The sequence below is a fragment of the Pleurodeles waltl genome, chromosome 2_2 (genome assembly GCF_031143425.1).
Source record: "Pleurodeles waltl isolate 20211129_DDA chromosome 2_2, aPleWal1.hap1.20221129, whole genome shotgun sequence".
Taxonomy (NCBI): Eukaryota; Metazoa; Chordata; class Amphibia; order Caudata; family Salamandridae; genus Pleurodeles; species Pleurodeles waltl.
The window spans coordinates 1,135,393,366-1,135,414,348 of NC_090439.1; the positions used below are offsets into that span (position 1 = coordinate 1,135,393,366).

General features: G+C 45.7%; 1 protein-coding gene across 1 annotated transcript in view; it reads right to left on the bottom strand.

Moving 5' to 3' along the window:
* Window positions 1–20,983, bottom strand: part of BOP1 (BOP1 ribosomal biogenesis factor) — a 319,190-nt gene that overhangs the window by 234,936 nt on the left and 63,271 nt on the right. The window lies entirely within an intron of this gene.

Genomic DNA, 20,983 nt, shown 5'->3' on the forward strand with positions numbered 1-20,983 from the left:
TCTGGAGCGCAGGACTCCTGCACTATATGTCCCCAACTGCATGAAAAGAACTGAGACCACTGTGGGTCCCATCTAGAGTGCTGGACTGCTGTGGGGTATGTCCCTAACATGCATGCACAGAACTGAGATCACTGGGTGTCCCATCTAGAGAGCTGGACTCTGGTGTGGTATGTCCCTAATCTGAACATGTCCAGAACTGGACACACTGGGTATCCCATCCAGAGCAGTGGCCTCTGGTGGGGTACGTCTCCACCATGAATTTCAAATATGTAAGATGCTTTCTGTCTGTGTGTAACACATCCAGATACCGTTCTACGCCCTGCTTGTAATGCACCGTCAGCGATCAGAGGGTTAGTGCTACTGGTGTCAGCCGTTAACTTCAGTCACCAGTAACCATCCTTTACATCGGAGAGGCTCTCTAAGTTGACTGAGCTGGGGCCTTTCGAGAGAGGTGTCACATTCAGACAGCTGAGGACCTTATTAACATTCCCACTCCAGCTATTACCTTTCTTATCCTTTAAAGACATCACTTCTGGCTCCTGTTAAGTAGAATCCATTACAAGACTGGAGAGAGAGCAACTAGCAGAACTTTGGTCTTATTCCCAGATCCACAAATTAGGGAATCAATGGGTTGTGATTTTCTCTTACTTGAAGTTCCTTAGCTCTACAATACCACATCACTTCCACAGAACCAAGGCACTCACCCTGCACTAGCAGTCACACCCGCACTCTGAGCATGCGCAATCACGAGAACTCAACCCGCACAAAGACATGCTGCAGAATGGCAGTTTTCCTTTGCAGGACCTCACAAGGATATGCAGTCTTACTCTGGAGGAATACCCTCCTATGAAGCCTGCAGATACCTACCCACATGTTTGGAACACAGGCCTGCCAACGTGGATGCATCAGATGTTGATGGACCACTCGACCTGGTGAAGGTGCATACATCCCCAATGTGGTTAGCATGGGAAGCACTAGTCAGCAAAAGATCTGCGGTTCCCATATCCTCCGTGTCCACCAGCAGTCAGAGAGAGACAAAAAGAAATAAGGGGTGGGATCACTTACTCCTTACTCCATGTAAGCAGGACAGCTAAGCAGGTGGCAGCAAAGGGAGAAGTGGTTATCCTCCTTCACACAACTATTCCACACAAACCACTATTTCATTCCAAGCAAACCAATATTCCATCTTCTTTCAAGAAAACCTACCCTACTCCCACACCAACTAAAAATAAACCTTACTTACCAACCACTGACTGTACTACATACGTCTACTTGCAAATCACCACCTTAAGAAGCACCCTGACCACCCTTGACTGCTCCACCACCCCACACATACAAGCTCACAACACAACCTCACCACACTGTACTCTTAACACTACCACATGGCAGTCTAAACTCATTCTTATTACACGAGTGTCAAACTCCTCCTGTGCACCATCTGATCTTTTCAGTCTTTAATCTCTAGCCCTCACATGTAGCATTATTGTCTTCCTCACCTCTCGCCAGCCATTTCCTAACATTTGGCACATACACAACTTTAACTGTGCAGTGGCTGATTCTCCTTAAAATGACTCATTCCAGCAAACCTTTGTACAATATCTCAACTCTCTTCTTTTCAAAGATATTATGATTGGTATACAATCACCTCATAGTTTATCTTTCTTCCAATAATCGTCTCAACCCCTAAATTCCATAGAAACAGCACAGGTATCCATCGTTATCTGCACTGCCCTTCACAATAGACATGCTTCCCTCCTCGTATCTGGATCTATCGGCAGCCTTTGACACCGCAGCCACCACACCGTTCCCTGTTGTGTAGAGTCTGTAGGCAGTGCTGGTGTGGCAGACAGCTGGCTCACATCTTCCTATCCGATCACTCTGTCTCCTGGAACTTGGCGTTCTACCAGTAAGTGTCCCTCAAGGCTCTGTCTGCGATCCCCCCTCTTTTTTCCTCACTTCATCATTCCTTTAGTGTTTTTTCCTCACTTGGCTTCTCCTTTTACCTCTAGACCAATGACATTCTAATCTTTTTCTCATTTTCTACTTTTAAACATCACCAGTTGTCACACAGCACGAAGAACTTCACTGCTATCAGACACTGTATAACATTATGATCACTCATGGTGCATTACTCTAAAACTAGAGTCCTATAACTGGCCTCTTATAAACTGCACACTTCTTGTTGAAATTTCCCTTTTTAGGCACAAACCCTGGGTCTCTTTTCTGCCCATGCATGAAAATAGAAGCCTTTATTACCAAAAAAGCTATCAAATCATTGTTCCAGTTACGGAGTATATGCAAAACACAAACACATACACCATTTAATAGGCAAAACAATCAACTCAATAGTATTTTGCAGACCAGGCTAATGCAATAAGTCTCTTGTTGGCAGCTCCCAAAATTCACTCAAATCAGATACGGTCAGCAATCAGGCTACCCAAATAGTACAAAATGTAACCACATGCAACCTCCACCTCGTCATACCACCACAAAGCCTGCTAGCTCACTGCCAACAACTGGGCTTTATGCAAACTTGTGATGCTGGTTTTCAAAGCAGTGAGTAGTCTTTTTCCAGACTCTCTCTCCATCATCCCCAGTGCATGCCTGTTCGAAATCTTATGATAAACCAACCACAACCTTTTCACCAAGCACTGCCTCCAAGTTTCAGAGTTTTCACCTTCTTGTACCTCTGTACTCGAACGCCTTGCCAATAGATATTACAGCAACCCCCTTTCTACAACAATTCAGAACATCAGTGAAAAGTCCCTTGTTGCAACATGAAATAGGAGGGCGACTAATTCATGGCCTTGATGATAACATATACACTTAACTTCTGTATGATGCACTTGCTTGTTACTTGTCAAAGCATTATTCAGCTGTGTCTTTGCCATTTTCTACCACACAACTGGTGCAAATAACTTACACAAATACTGCTGTTTTGCCTTAACTATCCAACCCCCTCACCTTCATTGATCTAGGTTGCAGTAGAAAACTATTCATACTGGAACATGTCTGCTAGCAAATAAAATTATGTGAAGCAAATATGAACTGACACCAATGAAAAAATAAAGTTGCAGCATGAGTTGCAGAGTATACATAAACGTGCAAGCAAAGTAAACACACAAGCACAATATCTCTTTTAAAAGGTTTTTGAAAAGCATTGTCCATTATAGAACCACAACATAAGGAAACACAGGGTTATGTTCTAGCCTACTATCGAAGTAAAGTAACTTAAAAAGCTCTTAAATACAATAATTAATAAAGTATGCTTTCAATACAATTAAGCAGGGTGTTGGACTTAGTCCTCTCTACAGGGTCACCCACCAGACTTTTGCCTTCATCCCTCTTGTTTTCTGAACCCATTTTTGTTGTCTTTTGGGACTCTAGCACTGGTTAGCAGTGGTAAAGTGCGCAAAGTGCTTGTGTTCACTCTTTAAAACATGGTAAAACTGGCTTACATCCAATTGGCACATTTAATTTACTTGCAAGTTCCTAGCAAAGTGGTACATTTACCCAGGGCCTGTAAATTAAATACTACTGGTGGGCCTGCAAGACTTATTGTGCCACCCACTTAAGAGGCCCTCTAAAACATGTCTCAGGTCTGCTATTGCAGCCTGTGTGCAGATTTCAACAGCCATTTCAACCTGGCACGAGGAACCTTTTCCAGGCCTAAAAGTTCCTTTTTAATACAAATAAGTCACCACTAAAGTAGGTCCTAAATAGCCATAAGACAGTGTGCAGTGTATTTAAAATGCTGGACATGTACTTTTAAGTTTTATATGTCCTGGTAGTGACAACTCTTAAATTTGTTTTTTACCACTGTGAAGCCTACCTCTCCCAGAGGGTAACACTAGGTTCTCGTATTACATTTAATAAGTGCTAACGCTTGATTGGGAGGAGGTCGCAATATCATGTTTGGACTCAAATGAATAGTTTAGATCAAAATTTAGAAAATGTCACTTTTAGAAAATTATTTTCCTGACCTAAACATTCTGAGGCCTTCTAAGAATGTTCAGCCGCCCATAAATGTTAGTTGCTCCCCCATCATTAATATGTATTTGGCCCGGACAGTGAACAATAGGACCTGGGTGTAGCTGGAAAAGGGTCATCCTGCCAAGATGGGAAAAGTGAAGCTGTTCCCTGTCCCATTTACATTTCAAAGGGGCTGGCTCCAGCACACTCACAAAGAACTTGACACCAGCCTATTGTCATCCCAGAACACTTAGAGTCCGGGCTGGGGAAGAGGGGTAAGGCCCAGACGTTCCTCTCACGTCAATGGCAGGTACTAGCTATACCTCAGGTCTTCTCATCAGTACACTCTTGGACCTGCGAAAAACGACAAAGAACGACTGCCTTGTATTCCGCAGGACTGCCCTGATGCCAGCCTTGTATGTCAGAAGGTTGTCCAGCTGCTTAAGGGCTTTCCTTGTTTCTCAGCGGACTGCCTGGCTTCTACTGCCCTGCTGCTTGAGGCCCGCCTGGTTCTTCAGAGGACTGCCCTGCTCCTTTAGTCCAGCCTTGTTTTTCAGAGGATTGCCCTGCCTTTTGAGGCCTGTCTTGCTGATTGTAGGAGAAAGGGCCATCTCCTAAAACTCAGGACTAACAGAGCTATTTTAGTGTCTTTACTTTTGTGGTAAGTGACTACAGCTTTTAATTATTATAGTACTCCAGGCTCATGAAAGGCAGATTTATTAAAAATAGGATATATATATATATATCATGCTGTAATAAACTAACTTCTAGAGTTGCTCAAGTGAAAGAATAGCTAGGGGCAGGCAGGAAGGAGTATATAGACAAAGCAGAAGTCACAAAAAAAGTTCCAGAGCTGCGATTCCCCAAAGTGGGAGAATGGATGACCGAGAGATCACCACAGGTGAGGTCACAAACGCAAACTGTTAATATGGCTCCTAGACCATGCATGGACAGCCACAGGCCATTCTTTCATCTGTGAAGCTGGATTTTTCTTGCTAGTAGACCATCTAGTGACAGCCACACAGGAGTCTCTGAGCCCTCCACAAAACTAACAGCTAAACGGTCACAACTTCAAATTCTCCTGTCTAACCACTTAACTAGTTTGGTATCCTATCTACAGTGCATGCCTGACCACTGAAAAATCTTATTTTAAATCTTAGAGTACCACTGGTGCAGACAGCAGTGCGTGTTCAGATTCAATATGGTAAGAGGCTTCACCACTATCTTTGGAAGGACTCGTCACAACAGGAGTGGGCTTGGATTAAAACATTCTCATCAGGAGCACCTTACCTTGCAAAGGCTTTCTGCAGCACCAATGCACATCTGCTCTGTGTGTGTGAAAGGGTTTCTTTCAGCAGAAGTGGGGGGCATGGCCTAATCCACTGCAATCAAGTGCACTCTGACAATAACCCCTCCCACAAATGCTAATAATCTCTTTTAGGGTTTCCAACAGGTGTGGGCATGGATTGAACTGCTGCATTTACATATAACCTGCCTACAGATCCTCACGCTCAATGCACACGCTATTTCTGAGGAACCTTGCAAACAGCTTGGACTACATTGCTCTGTTTGATGGCACCCAAGCAAAAGCAAAAAATAAAAAACAAAAACACACACACACACAAACACACCTCATCATCTTTGTGAGGGCTGAGTGCAGCAGGCATGACCGTAGAAAGAACCCCTGTTTCAGACGGACCCTGGCAAGAACCACCACTCGACCCCAATGAACACGTGGCCGAGCCACAGGGCAGGTTTGGGCTTGTATTATCTCACCCTGTTCAGGTACACTGGCAAGACCAACTCCTCGCCTCAATGCATGTTCTCTGGGAGGAAGACTCACAGCTGGCATTTGCAAACATTTACCTATCCTACTGCATAACTGGATCTTTAAAGCGCAGCCTGCTATGGAGCCCATGTCACTGAACGGAGGAGCTTCAAGCAGAACCGAGTTGGGAAGGGGGTTGGAGAGGAAGCAGAAGTACTGCTGGAGGCCAGCGCTGGAAGTACGATTGATGTTAAGGGTTTTGGATGCTACCCAGTCTCCCCCAGGAGCAGTGAAATGAGAGCAGCTGCGGGGAGAGGGCTCTACTTCCAGCATGGAGCCCGTTCTTTATGTTTTGGTTAACGTTTGAGACATTATACGGGGTAGGTTTTCTATACTTGTGTATATCACAATGGTACAAATCTGTATTCCAGACCCGGGTCAAAGGAGGGGGAGGGTACTTTCTTCTTTAGTCAAGCAAGCTAAGATCTTAATGTCAAAAAGAGGCATGAAACAATCCCACACACAAGAGGGGAGCCTGGATAACACAGTTGAGAACAGGCATTGAGGATGATACAGAAACACAACACCCAACAATGGAATTACTGCACTGACATTTAAATATTAAACCTCAAACTAGAGCCATTCGGAACGAAGCACAAACAGTTCCCCATGACTTCACCAGTCTTGTAGTGCTCCCGACAGCTACCCATTCCCATTTTGTAGGGCTCTCCCCACAGCTTATCCCACTTGTAGTGCATCCCACAGATTCCCACCCCTGGCCGCACCCCCATCTAGGTCTGCGCCCCACAGATTCTCCCATCTTGTAGTGCACTCCACAGCTTCTCCAAACTTGTGCGCCCAACAACTTCTCATCTTCCACCTTGTGCTGCTCTCTGACCTTCCTCCCCGCCTTGTACCACTCCAAGGAGCTTTTCATCTTGTACTGCTCCCTAAATGTTCTTGCCATCCTCCAGTGCGCACAATGGGTCCTCCACATCTTGTAGTCCTCCCAAGGGGTTCCCCCTATACTCTACTACATCTCAGAGTTTCACATGTGCGCTAGCAGAACTTTACATATCTGTACACCAAGACCATCAAGAGGACAGGTCTGCAGAAAGACTAAGACAAAGTCCTACACACAGTTTCATACAACATGCATGTATTTAGGCAACATACAAGCTGGCTTATATAGAAGGCCAGTGTTATGGATGTACAAATAGAGGAACAGACAGGTAAATGCATGCTTTTTACACCAGTAAGCTATACATCTTACCCAGATAATGTACTTAAAGATTGAGAAAAACGCGGTCAACATCCTTTCAATCTTTGGCCGCCTTCAGTTTCCATCCCCATCCAAGTTTGAAAAGTAAATAAACAAAAAATAGTGGCACCGTCAGGAAACAAAGTTAGGAAGGATGTGAGACCCGGGCAGGACTACCTGGCAGCATGTTTGCTGCCTGGTAACTCGTTCAGAGGTATGAAATTTAATAAAATATCTACCCTACCTGTCCATGTGACAGGTTGCTTCATAAATCTACTTGTCCTGTAAAAACAAAATCTACTTGTCCCTTTGGTGCCATGTAGTGCATTGACAAATTATGGCAGCAATCTTATTATATAAGAGCTCTGATAATAGCCCCTCCAGTTATGCTGAGGCTAATACTATACTAGGGGTTGAATACTAGCAGTTTCCTTATTTTGCCACCTTTCCGCAGGTCTACATGGGTGGGCAGGAGGAAGCAGTAAGCAACAGTTGCAGGGTTTGCATGCCTTTGAGTCTGCAAACCTAACTTGCATGTTTTAAGGATTTTCATCAGCTCTTCTCTAATCTTTGCCCACACTGAGAAAGGTTGGAAATGTTCTCCTGACAATGGCAGAAGTAGAAGTTTTTCTAGGGTTGAGAAAAAAAGTAGTTGGAGGGAAAGGGAACTTATAAAAAGCACAACAGATTTTCGCATGAGCACCTGCATATTTGCTTGTGTTAAAATTCAGTTCACAAATATTTTCTAGGAGTTTGATTTCCTGTAATTCTGCACTAATGCAAAGACATTTGGTGCAATTTTATGACTAAGATTTGGGCCCCTAATTAGGTGTGGCATTAACCGAGAACTTTTGTTTTTATAAAAATTATATTTCTCTCTCTATCCATCTAACGGCTGGCTTTACTATAAGTGATAGCATTCTGCTCTTTCACAAGATGCATATTGGCACACAAAGTTGTTTTGTTTGGTGCCAAGAACTACTGCGGCCATGTGGGTTTTTGAGACCAGAAATATTTTTGCTTTTGTTCTGTTTTTTCTGTTTGTTAAAATGGTGAAGTCTTGGCACCTCTCACAACAAAGTTTTGCAAAAGCAATGTCAAAACAACATACGCATTGACAAAATCCAAAAGAGTGACTTCTAATTTGTTTGGTTGGCTTTGCCAATGCTTGTTTATTTTCATATTTCCCATAACTTAGCTGAAAGTGGCTACAACTGATTTTCAATTATGAAAATTTTGGGGAAATACTAGTATGCATCAGCACATTTCACTAAATTATGCTTCAAAGAAATGATACATCAAATTTCACAGCAAGTTAGAAAAACCTTTTTTCCTCCTAGTTGCACTGTTTTTCCAGAATATATTATTTTAAAAGCAAAGAATCATCAGTCCTGCTTACAAGCTTCTGAAAACATACGCATCTAATCAGAGAGCATTCTGGGAGCATTATACGTAGCATCATATTATAAAACTTTTCAAACGTGTGTACACTTTTTTTTATTTTTTATATAAATGGAACCACTGTCGGTTGTGCAGTCTGAGCTTACAAAATTTATTTAGATCCCTCACACTAATAATAAAGGCTTTGCATTAATGAGCCATAAATACAAATTCCAACAGCATTAACATATGGACACATATATTATCTCAACTGCAGACAGTTCCCTTTCCTGTAAACTGGCACCCAAAGGGTTTGTGCTGCAGGGGCTTATGCTCGGAGAATATGTATGTGATGGCTTCAAAATGTTATCATGGCCGGACGATTACTACGAAGGGGTGTACATGGTCTGTGCGCCACAAACAGGTTGAAACTGAGTGACTACTTTGGGCCTACATGTCCATCTGCTGTCACATTCCGCATATGGAGGAGTGATTCCACCCTCAGCAGGCCCTTGGCACAATGGATGTCTACTTCTATAATAAGTGACTAGACCACAGGAATGGGCAAACGATGGGAAATCAGCTGAATTATTAAGTGGTGGTAGAGGGGAAATGCATCATCCATGGCCACTTCATAATTAGCCCCTCTGGGAAGAAATGCATGTTTTTGGTGGCAAGAGGAGTGATTGGTCCAGAAATTGCTCCCATGGTGTGATGCAGAACTTCAGTCCCAGTGTCCATCCAATCCGTACCTTTGAAGTAATCACTTCCAGATAAAATGTAGTGCGCTCTATACCCATTCCATCCATGGCCTCTTTACACATGAAAGTATATAATTCGGTTAGCACCTTTCTTGTTTAGACAAGCCACTAATTAGCATGAATCCCCATGTGATAACAATATGGGTGTAATTATACTCGCATTCTAAGGAATAATCGCACTAAATGTTGGCGATATAAAGCATCAAAGGCTTATGATATTGCACAACAGGAACCTCATGCCCTACAAGTAAGTTCTAAAGTGTTCTGTCACCTAAACATAAGCTAATGCTTCTCACTCTCTACTGATGCAAAGCATCTCAGTATCTTTGAGACAACTGGACAAAATTGTGTGTTCCTGGTCTTTTAATTCAAAACGGCCCCAATTACACACAGCTTACCTTTGACCTGAAAGTGTACTGAGGCCTGCTAACCAGACCTCAGTACCAGTGCTCTTGCCCTTAAATTGTACTGAGATTTTGCAAAACACAATTAGGAATGACTTTACCACCCCTGTAAGTCCCTAGCAAATGGTACCAGTGTTAACCAGGACAGGGAGGGTAAAAGGGCCACCAGGGCTGCAGTACCGATTGTGCCACCCTGCTTGACCTGAGTAAAGGTAACGTCAGCCTGCACAAGTAGCTTGTCCGCTCGAGTTAGACTCTGCCCACACCAAGTGCGGGCAGAGTCCATTCACTGCCCCATAGAACAGGTCAGTCACCCCTAAGGCAGGTCACCCATAGTCCAGGAGGCAGGATGCACTGTTGTATGAGTTGGAAATATATACACAAGCATATATAGCTCTGTGGCAGAATTCACAATTGGATGCTACCGCAAGCGACTGACCGTCCATAGGATACATGGGCTGGCACCCTGATTTCTCGCTCCATGATGGCTCAACCGATTTTTCCCATGTTTGGTGTCAGACACCGTGCTTTTTAACCCTGAGCATAATTCTCATGCCCAGGATTAGCTAGCATGTATCCTGGTGCCATCCTTCGTGGATGCCCACCAAGATACAAGCTTTCTCTTGCCTTGGTGGGCTCTTCTGAGTGATTTGCCGTCAAGACAAGAGTCTGCCCTCCTGCTGTCATGCTAACACTTCCCTCAGGATGGGGACAAAGGACCTGGACAGGAAGGAGGTCACACCTCCGCCTTCCCAGGATGGCTAGTGTTTACAGTGATCAAGGCGGTGAGCCTCAAAGGCTTTTACCGCCCTTGATATGTAATCTCTTGTCTCCCACTTGAGGACAAAGCCCTTCCCATCCTGTCCAGGCTGACAAGTGGGAAAATTAGGTATTCAGGAGGAGTATACCCCCAAAAGTCTAACTAGTACTTTAGGGTGGGCTAGGAGGTCTGTACAGCCGAGGGAAGGTTCTACCATGTTGGCAATCCTTAGAATTAGTGGGTTCGCGGTAAAAACAAGTGATGTACTCCCACACTTCAGGGACAGACTACACACAGGGACCAGTAGCCCATTTGGCACTGTCCCTCATACCCTTAACACCCCTTAAACCAGAATTTAATGGACTCCGCTGGCACCAGAACCTCAGTTCTGACTTTGAATTTGAGAAGAGGCACAAAGAAGACTCAGTCACCAACAGAACTTGGAACTCTGCTGCTGGGCAAAGAGGGCACAAGTGCCCTGAGGAGACCATATACTGGAACTGTGTGACTGATGTGTGCCTGTGATGAAAACTTGTTGCTATCAGCAAGAGGGACTCCAGTGGAAGCCAGAAAGTAAAGCACACTCCTTTGACTGCTGGGACCAGTCACCTGCAACCCGCAGATGTATCGTCGTACTGTGTCACAAGAAGTGCAACCCGTCAGGCCCTTCTTGAGTGAGCCCAAAGAAAGTCAGTAACCTGCACCCCAGGAGTTGTACAGAGGCTCTCACCAAGTTTCGAGCCACTACTTTATTCCAAACAACCTCCAGCCAACAAAGTAACAGACTACTTTTGCCACTAACAAGGCTTGTCGGTCGCCAGCCCAGTTAATCAACCCCATCTCAGACATCACAGACTCCAGAGCAGTTCCCAGCATATTGACCGATGTTCGCAACAACCCACTCCTGAGATCCTGCAGGAGGCGATTCCAAGAGAAGTGGCCAAGCATCTTTGGCTCGACCCTCCCGTGACTGTCAGCTCAAAGGCTACCACTGCACCCAGACCGCCCGGACACGGTAGTTTAGATGCTGCTGTGGAATCTAGGTCCTAGGACCCCCAAAGGCCTCTAACTCTGAGGGTAGAGAATAGCTCCATCCCCATGAGCGCTTGTCAAGAGGTGCATTTTGACAGCGTCTGCAGATCCCGTCAGCACCAAGGACAGTCACAGCACTCTGCACCCAGATTCCTTGGGCAAGGTAATGAGATACTGTCTGTTGAGTTTTGGTCTAGGGCACAGCAAAACCTTAACCCCAGGTGGGTTCCAGGGAATTTACTGCACAAGTGACCAACTGCACACTGTGCTTTTCCCAGTGACTTAAATGGTAACTGTCTGACACCTAAAAGTGCATCTATTTTTCAATGCTTTTAAAATCAACAACTCCAGTTCTACGTAAGATACAAACTTTGTTTTTGTGTGTAAATTAAGATACAAATCTGCTTTATTTTTCAAAATTGGTGTTGGATTTCTTTTGAGTCATGTAAATTACTATTGTCCTTGTGGGTGTTGTGAAATGCTTTACGCATGTTCCTATAAGTAGCCTGACTGCTCTTTGTCACACTATCAGGACTGAGCTAAGGTTTACTGGTGTGAATCCGAGGTCCACTTTTGGGTAAAGTGTAAGATCCCCCAGTCATACCACATAATACGGTCACCTTGCTACATTGGTGGTTCAGTGGAGCGGATCTTAACTTGTGTTTCACACAACCAGACATAAGTATATTTTTGGGTGCATGAGAAATCCTTTAGACCCAAAAGCATTTTTTAGATTTAAAAAATATATATATATATATTTTTTAATTGAGTTTCATTTGAATTGCTAGGGCCCTGCGTTGCATCCCCATTCCAACAGGTCCAAAAGTTCTAAAAGTTCAAAAGTGAGGTAAAAGTACAGATAAACAGTGCACAGTGGAGAATACCTTGAGCCTCAATCAGCCTATTATTTCCAACCTTAAGATAATGATCTTAAGACCTTGTGCAAAATTAGAGGTATTAACTTTAGGGTTACTGCTAAGAGAGAGGACCTTGTAGAGGTCCTCACCTCATTTGAGGAAAACAAGCTAGGGAAGAGGCTTCCTACTCAGAAGTACCTAAAGAGGTGAAGGGAGAAGCCCTGGCCCCAGTAAGTGAAGAGAAAGGAGGTGAGTACCATGATTCTCCAGCCGTTCCCAGACCACCTTCACCAGTGGGAAGTGTCCAGAGTCACTCTAGTAGCCCCCCCCCGCTTTCCACTTGACGGATGGATAGGACTCTTGATAATAGGCTTCAGCAGATCTCCATGGAGGACAGGACGCTTGTACTTGGAGGGGAGACTAGCCCTGGAGAAGAGAAGGGTTAGGCAGGGACTAGTTCCCAAGGATGGCGGCAGCAACATAAATAAGGGTTCTTGTGACTAAGGTCCCCAAAGGGATTGTCCACATGTATAGTGCAGGAGACTACATTGATAAATGGTTTGCAGCCTTTGAGAGGTGTTGCAGAATGAGGAAGGTAAGTCCACATCACTGGAACTCTCTACTTTGGGAGTTATTTCCATCTAAGGGCAGATAGACTTCTGACCCTTCCAGAGGAAGTGGCTGAGTCCTATACCCACCTGAAAGACCCTCATGGAAGGGTTTGGACTCACCACAGAGGAGTACAGAGACACATTTAGGGATACCCGAAAAGGTCAAGATCAAACTTGGGTAGACTTTGTGGACTCCTCAGTCAAGGCACTAGAAGGCTGGGTAAAGGGAAATAATGTAGATACCTATGAAGGACTCTATAACCTTTTCATGAAAGAGCACATCTTGACCAATTGCTATACAGAAAAATTGCAACAGCATCTAGTGGATTCGGAGTTGTCTTCTCCCAGAGAGCTGGGGAAGATAAATGGTTCAGGGTTCCCCAGAACAAAACCCAGAGTGGAGGTGACTCCAAGAAGGATGCTCAGACTTCCCAACAGAGGAAATGGGATAGCACTGATAAGGGTAAAAAGAAAGAGTCCTCTCCAGGCCCCTCCAACACTAAGGAGGGTGGGCCACAAGACTCTTCCCAGTCCAAAGGAAAGGGGTGCCAGGGGAAAAACTGAGATCCCAAGAAGGCTGGGTCATGCTTTGACTGCCAGCAGCCAGGGCACAAGAGGGGTGATGCAGTTTGCCCCAAGAATTTCCCCACAGAGGGGCAGTCTAAGGGTGGTCTTAGCATTGGGATGGGAGCAGAAGTGTAGTCTGGAGAGGCCAGTGGTCACACTAAGGCTACTTTGGTTTCCCAGGAGGGGTGGACGTTGAACCATTGGAAAGGCTTATCTCCAAGCCTGGAGAAGTATAGGCAAAGGCCAAGAATCAATGGGACTGAGGTAGAGGCTCTGAGGGATACAGGTGCTAATGTCACCATGGTGACAGGCAAACTGGTTTCCCTACACCAAATGATCCATGGTGCCAGTCATCTGATTACCAACGCGGACAACAAGACTAAGCTTCATCCAATGGCTTTAGTGAATTTAGAGCGGTGAGGAGTTACTGGCCCAAAGCAGGTGGTTGTCTCTCCTGTCATACCAGTAGACAACCATCTAGAGGGTTCTGCATGGGTAGAAGGAAAATAAAAATAAAAATCTCATCTAGAGGACCTACGTCTCCCTGGATGGGTGTGTGTGACAACTAGGGCACAGGGGCTGCACGGCAGGGTCAAGATAAAGAACTGGAGCCTGAAACTATGGCCAACCACTTTAAGAGCAAAAGGAAGGGCAAGAGGATTGCTGACCCAGTCTCTAAGTCCAAACAGGCTCAGTGGGAGAACTCATCCCAGGGTGAGGAACCAATGCCTGAAAAGGGAACTGCAACTGAAGAGGCCTGGCCTGACCTGGCAGAGCTTCTCAGTCCAGGGGGAACTGCCAGAGAGGAACTTTGCCAGGAGGAAAGAAAGTGCCATACTCTTGAGAGCATCAGGCAGCAAGGTGCCAGGCAAGAAGAGGGAGATGTCAGTGGCACGCACAGGGTTTATTGGGAGGACAGCTTACTGTATACAGAGGCCAGGGACACTAAATCAGGAGAGTGGTGGTCCCCCCCCCCCCAAGTATACAGGGAGTTCATCTTAACTTTAGCCCATGACATCCTCCTTGCTGGGCATCTGGGTCAATAAAAGACTTAGGGACCAGTTGGTGTTCCATTTCTATTTGCCTCAGATGTCTGAGAAAGTCAAGGAGTTTTGTCACTCCTGTGTAACCTGTCAGGCCAGTGGCAAGAGAGGTACACAACCAATGACTCCCTTAATCCCACTACCTGCAGTTGGGACTCCCTTCGAGAAGGTAGGGGGGTCCACATAGTTGGTCCCCTTGACCCATCTACTGCATATGGGCACAGATTTATCCTAGTAGTAGTGGGCCATGCTACTAGATACACAGAGGTAATCCTTCTTAGGACTGGAACTGCTCCTGCAGTAGGAAAGAACCTCCTTGGTATATTTACCAGAGTGGGGTTTCGTAAGAAAGTGGTCTCTGGTAGAAGGGTATACCTGAAGACAATGTGGTGTAACTTACAAGTTCACCACCCCCTATCACACCCAGACTAATTACTTTTTGGAGAGATTCGACAACACCATTAAGGGCATGATCATGGGGCTTCCAGACAAACTCAGAAGTAGAAGGAACGTCCTATTGCCATGCCTCGTTTGCATACAGAGACATTCCTCAGAAGGGGATTGGCTTCAGCCCCTTTGAACTTGTGTTTGGGCACTCTGTAAGAGGTCTCTTTAGTCTTGTGATGGAAGGATGGGAACAACCTCTAAAACAACCCAAACAGGACATAGTGGACTACATGCTTGGCCTATGCTCATAAAGAAAGCAAACAAGAATTTGCAGGTCAGCAAGGAGTTTCTCAAGCACTGGTATGACCAAAAGGCAGCTTTGGTTGAGTATAAACCTAGTCAGCTGGTGTGGGTATTGGAGCCTGTGGCTCCCAGGGCCCTCCAGAACAAGTGGACTGGGCCCTACCCCAGTGTGGAAAGGAAAGGGGAAGTCACCTATTTGGTTGACCGGGCCACCCCCAAGAATCCTCATAGAGTTAATCACGTAAAATCGCCTAAAGCCACACCAAGACAGGGCTGACATGGCCATGCTCATGGTCACAGATGGAGGGCAGGGGGAAGAAAGTAAACCTCTCCCTGATCTCCTGTCAACCAGTCCTAAAGATGGTGCAGTGGAGAATGTTGAGCTTTCTGACACACACTGCACAGCAGCATGCTGACTGCAGTCAGATCCTCAGTCAGTTTGCAGGGCCTCTTTTCTTTGACCCCTGATCAGACAACTTGGTGTACCCATGATGTAGACACAGATGACAGCCTCCCTGTCAACAATACAATCTACAGACTGCCTGATCAGGTCAGGGAATGCATCAAGACTGAAGTCAAGAAGATGCTAGGGGTGATTGAACCTTCTGACAGTGCCTGGGCCAGCCCAGTGACACTAGTCCCCAAACCTCAACCAAAAGGTAGGAAACCAGAGATGAGATTTTGCATGGACTATAGGGGGTTAAATGCAGTCACTAAGACAGATGCACACCACATTCCAAGAGCAGATGAGCTTATTGATCAGCTCGTGGCAGCCAAGTTTCTCAGTACCTTTGATTTGACATCAGGGTATTGGCAAATTAGTCTGACCCAGGCGACCAAGGAGAGATCTGCATTCGCCACACCAGCTGGTCACTTTCAGTTCAAGGTGATGCCCTTTGGATTGAAGAATGCACCTGCCACTTTTCAAAGGTTGGAGAATAGAGTTCTGTCAGGTTTGGAAGACTACAGTCCACCTGGGAGGATCGCCTGGTCCACCACAGAGATGTTTTGCAGGCCCTTCAGCAGGCAGGTCTTACTATCAAGGCCAGTAAGTGCCAGACAGGGCATAGAACTGTAGTATACTTGGGCCACCTGGTAGGTGGAGGCCAAGTTAGACTTCTCCAAGCCAAATTCCAGACAATTCTGGATTGGGAGCCTCCCAAGACACAGACCCAAGTCAGGGCATTTCTTGGCCTGACCGGGTACTACAGGAGGTTTGTGAAAGGGTATGGTATCATTGTGACCACTATCATTGAGTTAACCTCAAAGAAACAGCCAAAGAAGGTCCTTTGGACCACAGTTTGTCAAAATGCCTTTGACACCTTGAAAGCAGCCATATGCTCAGCACCTGTATTTAAAAAAAAAAGCAGACTTTGGGAAACAGTTAATTGTCCAGACAGACACTTCTGAACATGGATTGGGCCATGTTGTCACAAACCAATGATGAGGGTCGGGATCAGCAAGTAGCACATACTAGCAGGCAACTTCTCCCTAGAGAACAGCGCTAGAGTGCCATTGAGTGGGAAGCCTGGACTGTGGTTTCATCCCTAAAGAAGTTGGGATACTACCTGTTTGGGACTCACTTCAAAGTGAAAGCTAACCACAGGCCTCCAAGGTGGTCGATGCAGACGAGAGAAGAGAACCCCAGACTGTTGAGGTGGTCCATTTCCCTACAAGGGATGGACTTTGTAGTGAAATACAGACCAGGGACTGACCATACTAAAGCAGATGGCCTTTCCAGGTTCTTCCACTTGGAAGATGACTACCAGAAGGGAGGTTAGTGCTCATCCCCTTTCCTCAGGGGGAAGAGGGAGGGGTCATGTTGTGAAGTGCCATCTTAGGATTGTCACCGCCACCGCCCCCCCCCCCCCCCAACACACTTTTTGCTGCTTGATGCAGTTGCTTTTGGCCTGAAAGTGTTTGGATGCCTGCTAACCAGCCCTCAATACTAGTGTTCTTTCCATTAAATTGTACTGAGATTTTGCAAACTCAATTGTCAAGGACTTTACCACCCTGTAAGGCCCTATTGAGGTCAACTGGAACTCCGACAAGCTAGCGACCACTTTTCAGGAAAGACTGCTTTGCAGTTTATGTAGCTCATGTGTATCTAACGCCACACATGCCATCGAACGGAAACGGTTACTTACCGAATAAGCATCTGTTCGTGGCATGTAGTGCTGCAGATTCACATGCACCTCCCCTCCTCCCCGGGAGCCTGTGGCTGTTCAAGTTACTGTATACATGTACATATGTAGTTACATTTGCATGGACATCTATTTCTTTATACTTCCTCTACACTCTCTCAACCGCATGTGGGAAAACAATCTAACAAAGGAGTTGATGCCCATGCACAGTATTACCAGGCAGGAGAAAAACAACTTGCAACACTCTGGACCAAACACTAGATTGCAGGAGTATGCAGAGCATGTGTATCGCCACACATGCCACTGACACATATTTAAATATTCTAAACCTTTTTATAGTCTTCATTGGCTTTATGATAGCATGAACTGGAAAGAAGCTGAACGGATTAAGGAAAGATCCTTGTGTACCAATTAGATTAGGAAGGGCGGTGCACAGGTGCAGCAACTCAACTAAAAGGAAAGATAAAGAAAAAGAATGGCATGATAGACATCCTATACGCCAAACCAAGGCCGGTTTGATTAGGAAAAATGTGCTGGAAGATAAAACACAGAAACCAAATACAATCTGTTGCATGACAAGCCACATCAATGCAAAGCAGTGGTTACTCAAAATGACCAGGTTGGAGAGAGTTTGAAAACGAGCACCAAACCATGTGGAGGTAAAACAAAATTAAAATCAATGGATTTAGTTAGGTGGAGCAAGCATCACATTACTGTTGTATTCATACCAGGCATTGTGAGCTTGGACTGTTTTTCTAGATCTTATAGTTAATTCCCATATCAATTACAAATAACAATTTTAAATAAAATGAACATGTTGCATTAGTCAATGAACTGTAAAGATAGTTTGTATTGAATTTATTGAAGGCTATTGCAGTCTGTCGATTAATATTTATGCATATTTTATAGTTTATACGGTTAGGTTTTGAACCACAACTAATCTCCACAATTTGATAAAGATGAATCTGGACAACAGACTCCTGCTGTTTACAATACCATGACAATTACATTTGACAAATTTATATTGGAAATGGTATTTCTGGTTGGCTAGGTTATGCGCCTCAGCCAGGCAGAAACCACCACTCTAGTCAGGGCGGGTCAGTTACACACCAAGGATAGCTCGGGCTCACCCCCTGGTAGCTTGGCACAGGGAAGTCAGGCTTACCCTCAGAGGTCATGTGTAAAGTGTTTGTACAACACACACACACCATTGACAATAAATACACCACAAAAGAGACTCCACACAAGATTGTATATCAAAAAAATATATATAAATATTGTCGTAAAAGGTTTATGTTATCCAAAATATATTATAAGAAGTGTGTGTACTAGGTACTTGAGTCAGTACTCACTAACATGACTAGGCAACAATACAAACATCAGACATCACAGCGGCAGAGCATGAGGAACAGGGGATAGGTCATCACAGTAATCTCATGAGCACCATGTACTGTTGGATATCATACATTATTGCACAAGTACGAACACGACGTGTCCTAGCCTCAGGACATGCAGAAGTAAAACACTGTAATCTTTGCAGTGCACACCTTACACATACACGAACCATCAGCTATACTCCACAATCATCAGGGCTTACCATGCAGATAATTCCAACTCTGAAGCATTACTGTTTGCCCTGCCAATGCAAGAACCACCATCACAGAATCCGTACATCCTCGGGGCACATAATGCATCTAACAAAGCCTGGCATTATCATTGAGCAGCATAGATCCCAAAACCCCTACATTCATGTCAGCAGGATAGTCTCTATGGCCTTGTGCATTCAAGAAATCGAGTCAGGCGCTGGGGCACTGCGCGCCTAATATGGAGATTATGGTAGTCTCCTTTAGAACCTCGGGGTACTGGCGTGGTGGAGGCTTAGAGATGTAGGCTGCAGGAGCAGCTGCACACCTACCAATTACACGGTAATTTAGGAGGCAGCCCTCCCCAAGGGCAACCTGTTCCTGCTTGGGGGCCTCTGCTGAGGACTCTCCCCGTCACGCACCTGGAGGGCATCGCTTCAGGTAAAGAGGGAGAGGGTGCAAAAACTGTAGTGTTTAGCGGGGCAACCTTGTCGGGTCCCCCCTACCCGGTCACGGACAGAGAAATGCAGCTGTCTGCCAAATGTGCAGTGCAACTGCCGAAAAACATGGTGCGATCTCTCCTGTAGATGTGGGGCCTCCCGCGTGCAAATTGTCCCTGGGGAGCAGCCTGCTAACACACAGTGCAGTGGCAGCAACGCGGGGCCGTCCCCAGTATCAGAGGACAGCTTCTGGGTCTATGAAGGAGCAGCAATTACGCTCCTGGGGCCACACAACTGGGATTCCTCCCGGTGGGTTGGCAGTACTGCGTCTTCTCATGTGGTGAGGCCTCGCTCACCACTCGTAATTGGCGGCGTTTCCCTCACAGCTGCAGCTCCTGGTTCAAACAGGAACAGGTAGCACCTGGGGGGATCCCAAAAGGACACTTGTGTCCAAGCTGCCCTCGGGAGTATGGGGCACAGGCTAGACATAGCGTGTGGTGGAGAGGAAAAATATTAATGCGCACTCACCACATGCTATAACACAGCAAGGTACCCCAGGCCACGCTCTTCATGCATGGGGCTTAAGCAGCCAAGACAACGTGCTCTCCAGGTACAGAAGGCATACAACCAAGTGGGCATAAGAAGCACTCCTCATGGGCTAGCCGGAAGGAGAAATATCTCTCAGTCTCAGGGCTTCCCAGCAGTCCCACTGGCACGCGGGCTCTGAGGGAGCAGGGGTCGTCCAGCCAGCCCCTGGAGAACACTAGTTGGGGGCAAAGCAGGCAGGCCAGCAGATCAGGGCAATAATGGTGATTTCTACTGGCAGTCACCCAGGATCTGGTAACCTACAGTCCTAGAACAGCTGGCAGCAGGGCAACAAGCAGAAAAGCAATCCGTTGAGTTCTTTATGCCACCCAGTAGCAGCAGGGCAACCACAGAAAAGCAGTCCAGATGAGTCCCTTGTGAGTCCAGCAGTCCTTATGGCAGAGGTTCAGTCCCAGCTCCTAAAGCACTCTAAAATTCTTGGGGCGAAAGCCCCTGTACTTATACTTCAGGTGCCCATCTTCTAGAAGGTGGCAGAAGTTTCCAGCCAGATCTGTCAAGTTCTAACAATTTCCCTTCTCCTATTCTCTGGCTCCAGACATCAGTAGGGGGTAAATGAGCCCTTTGTGTGAGGGAAGGACACAACCCATTCAAGTGTAAAGTGTGAACGACCCTCTCTCTCTCCCAGCCTAGGAAGACCAAGTATGTACATGAATGGAGATGTAACCCTATCACACCTAACCCTCCCTGATGGATGGCTGTCTGGAGAGTATGCACAAAGTGGAGCTATCACTCTGCCCTAGACGTGGATTGGAATAAGGCTGCCAAACACTAGAGTTATAAGTACAGAGAAATGCCCACTTTCCAAAAGTGGCACTTCTAAAATAGTAATGTAAAATCCACCTAAACCAGTAAGCAGGATTTCTAATTGCCATTTCAAACATATCAAATCTGCCCACGCTACTTCTCACAGATCAGAAATTACCACTTTGACATACATGAGGGAATTACCAATGCAAACCTGGTGGGAGGTGCAGCACTCATAGCAGTGAAAAATCAAATAGGCTGTTTGTCACTACTAGGACATGTAAAATAAAAGTATATGTCCTACCTTTTACATACACAGCACCCTGCCCATAGGGCTATCTAGGGCCTACCTTAGGGGTG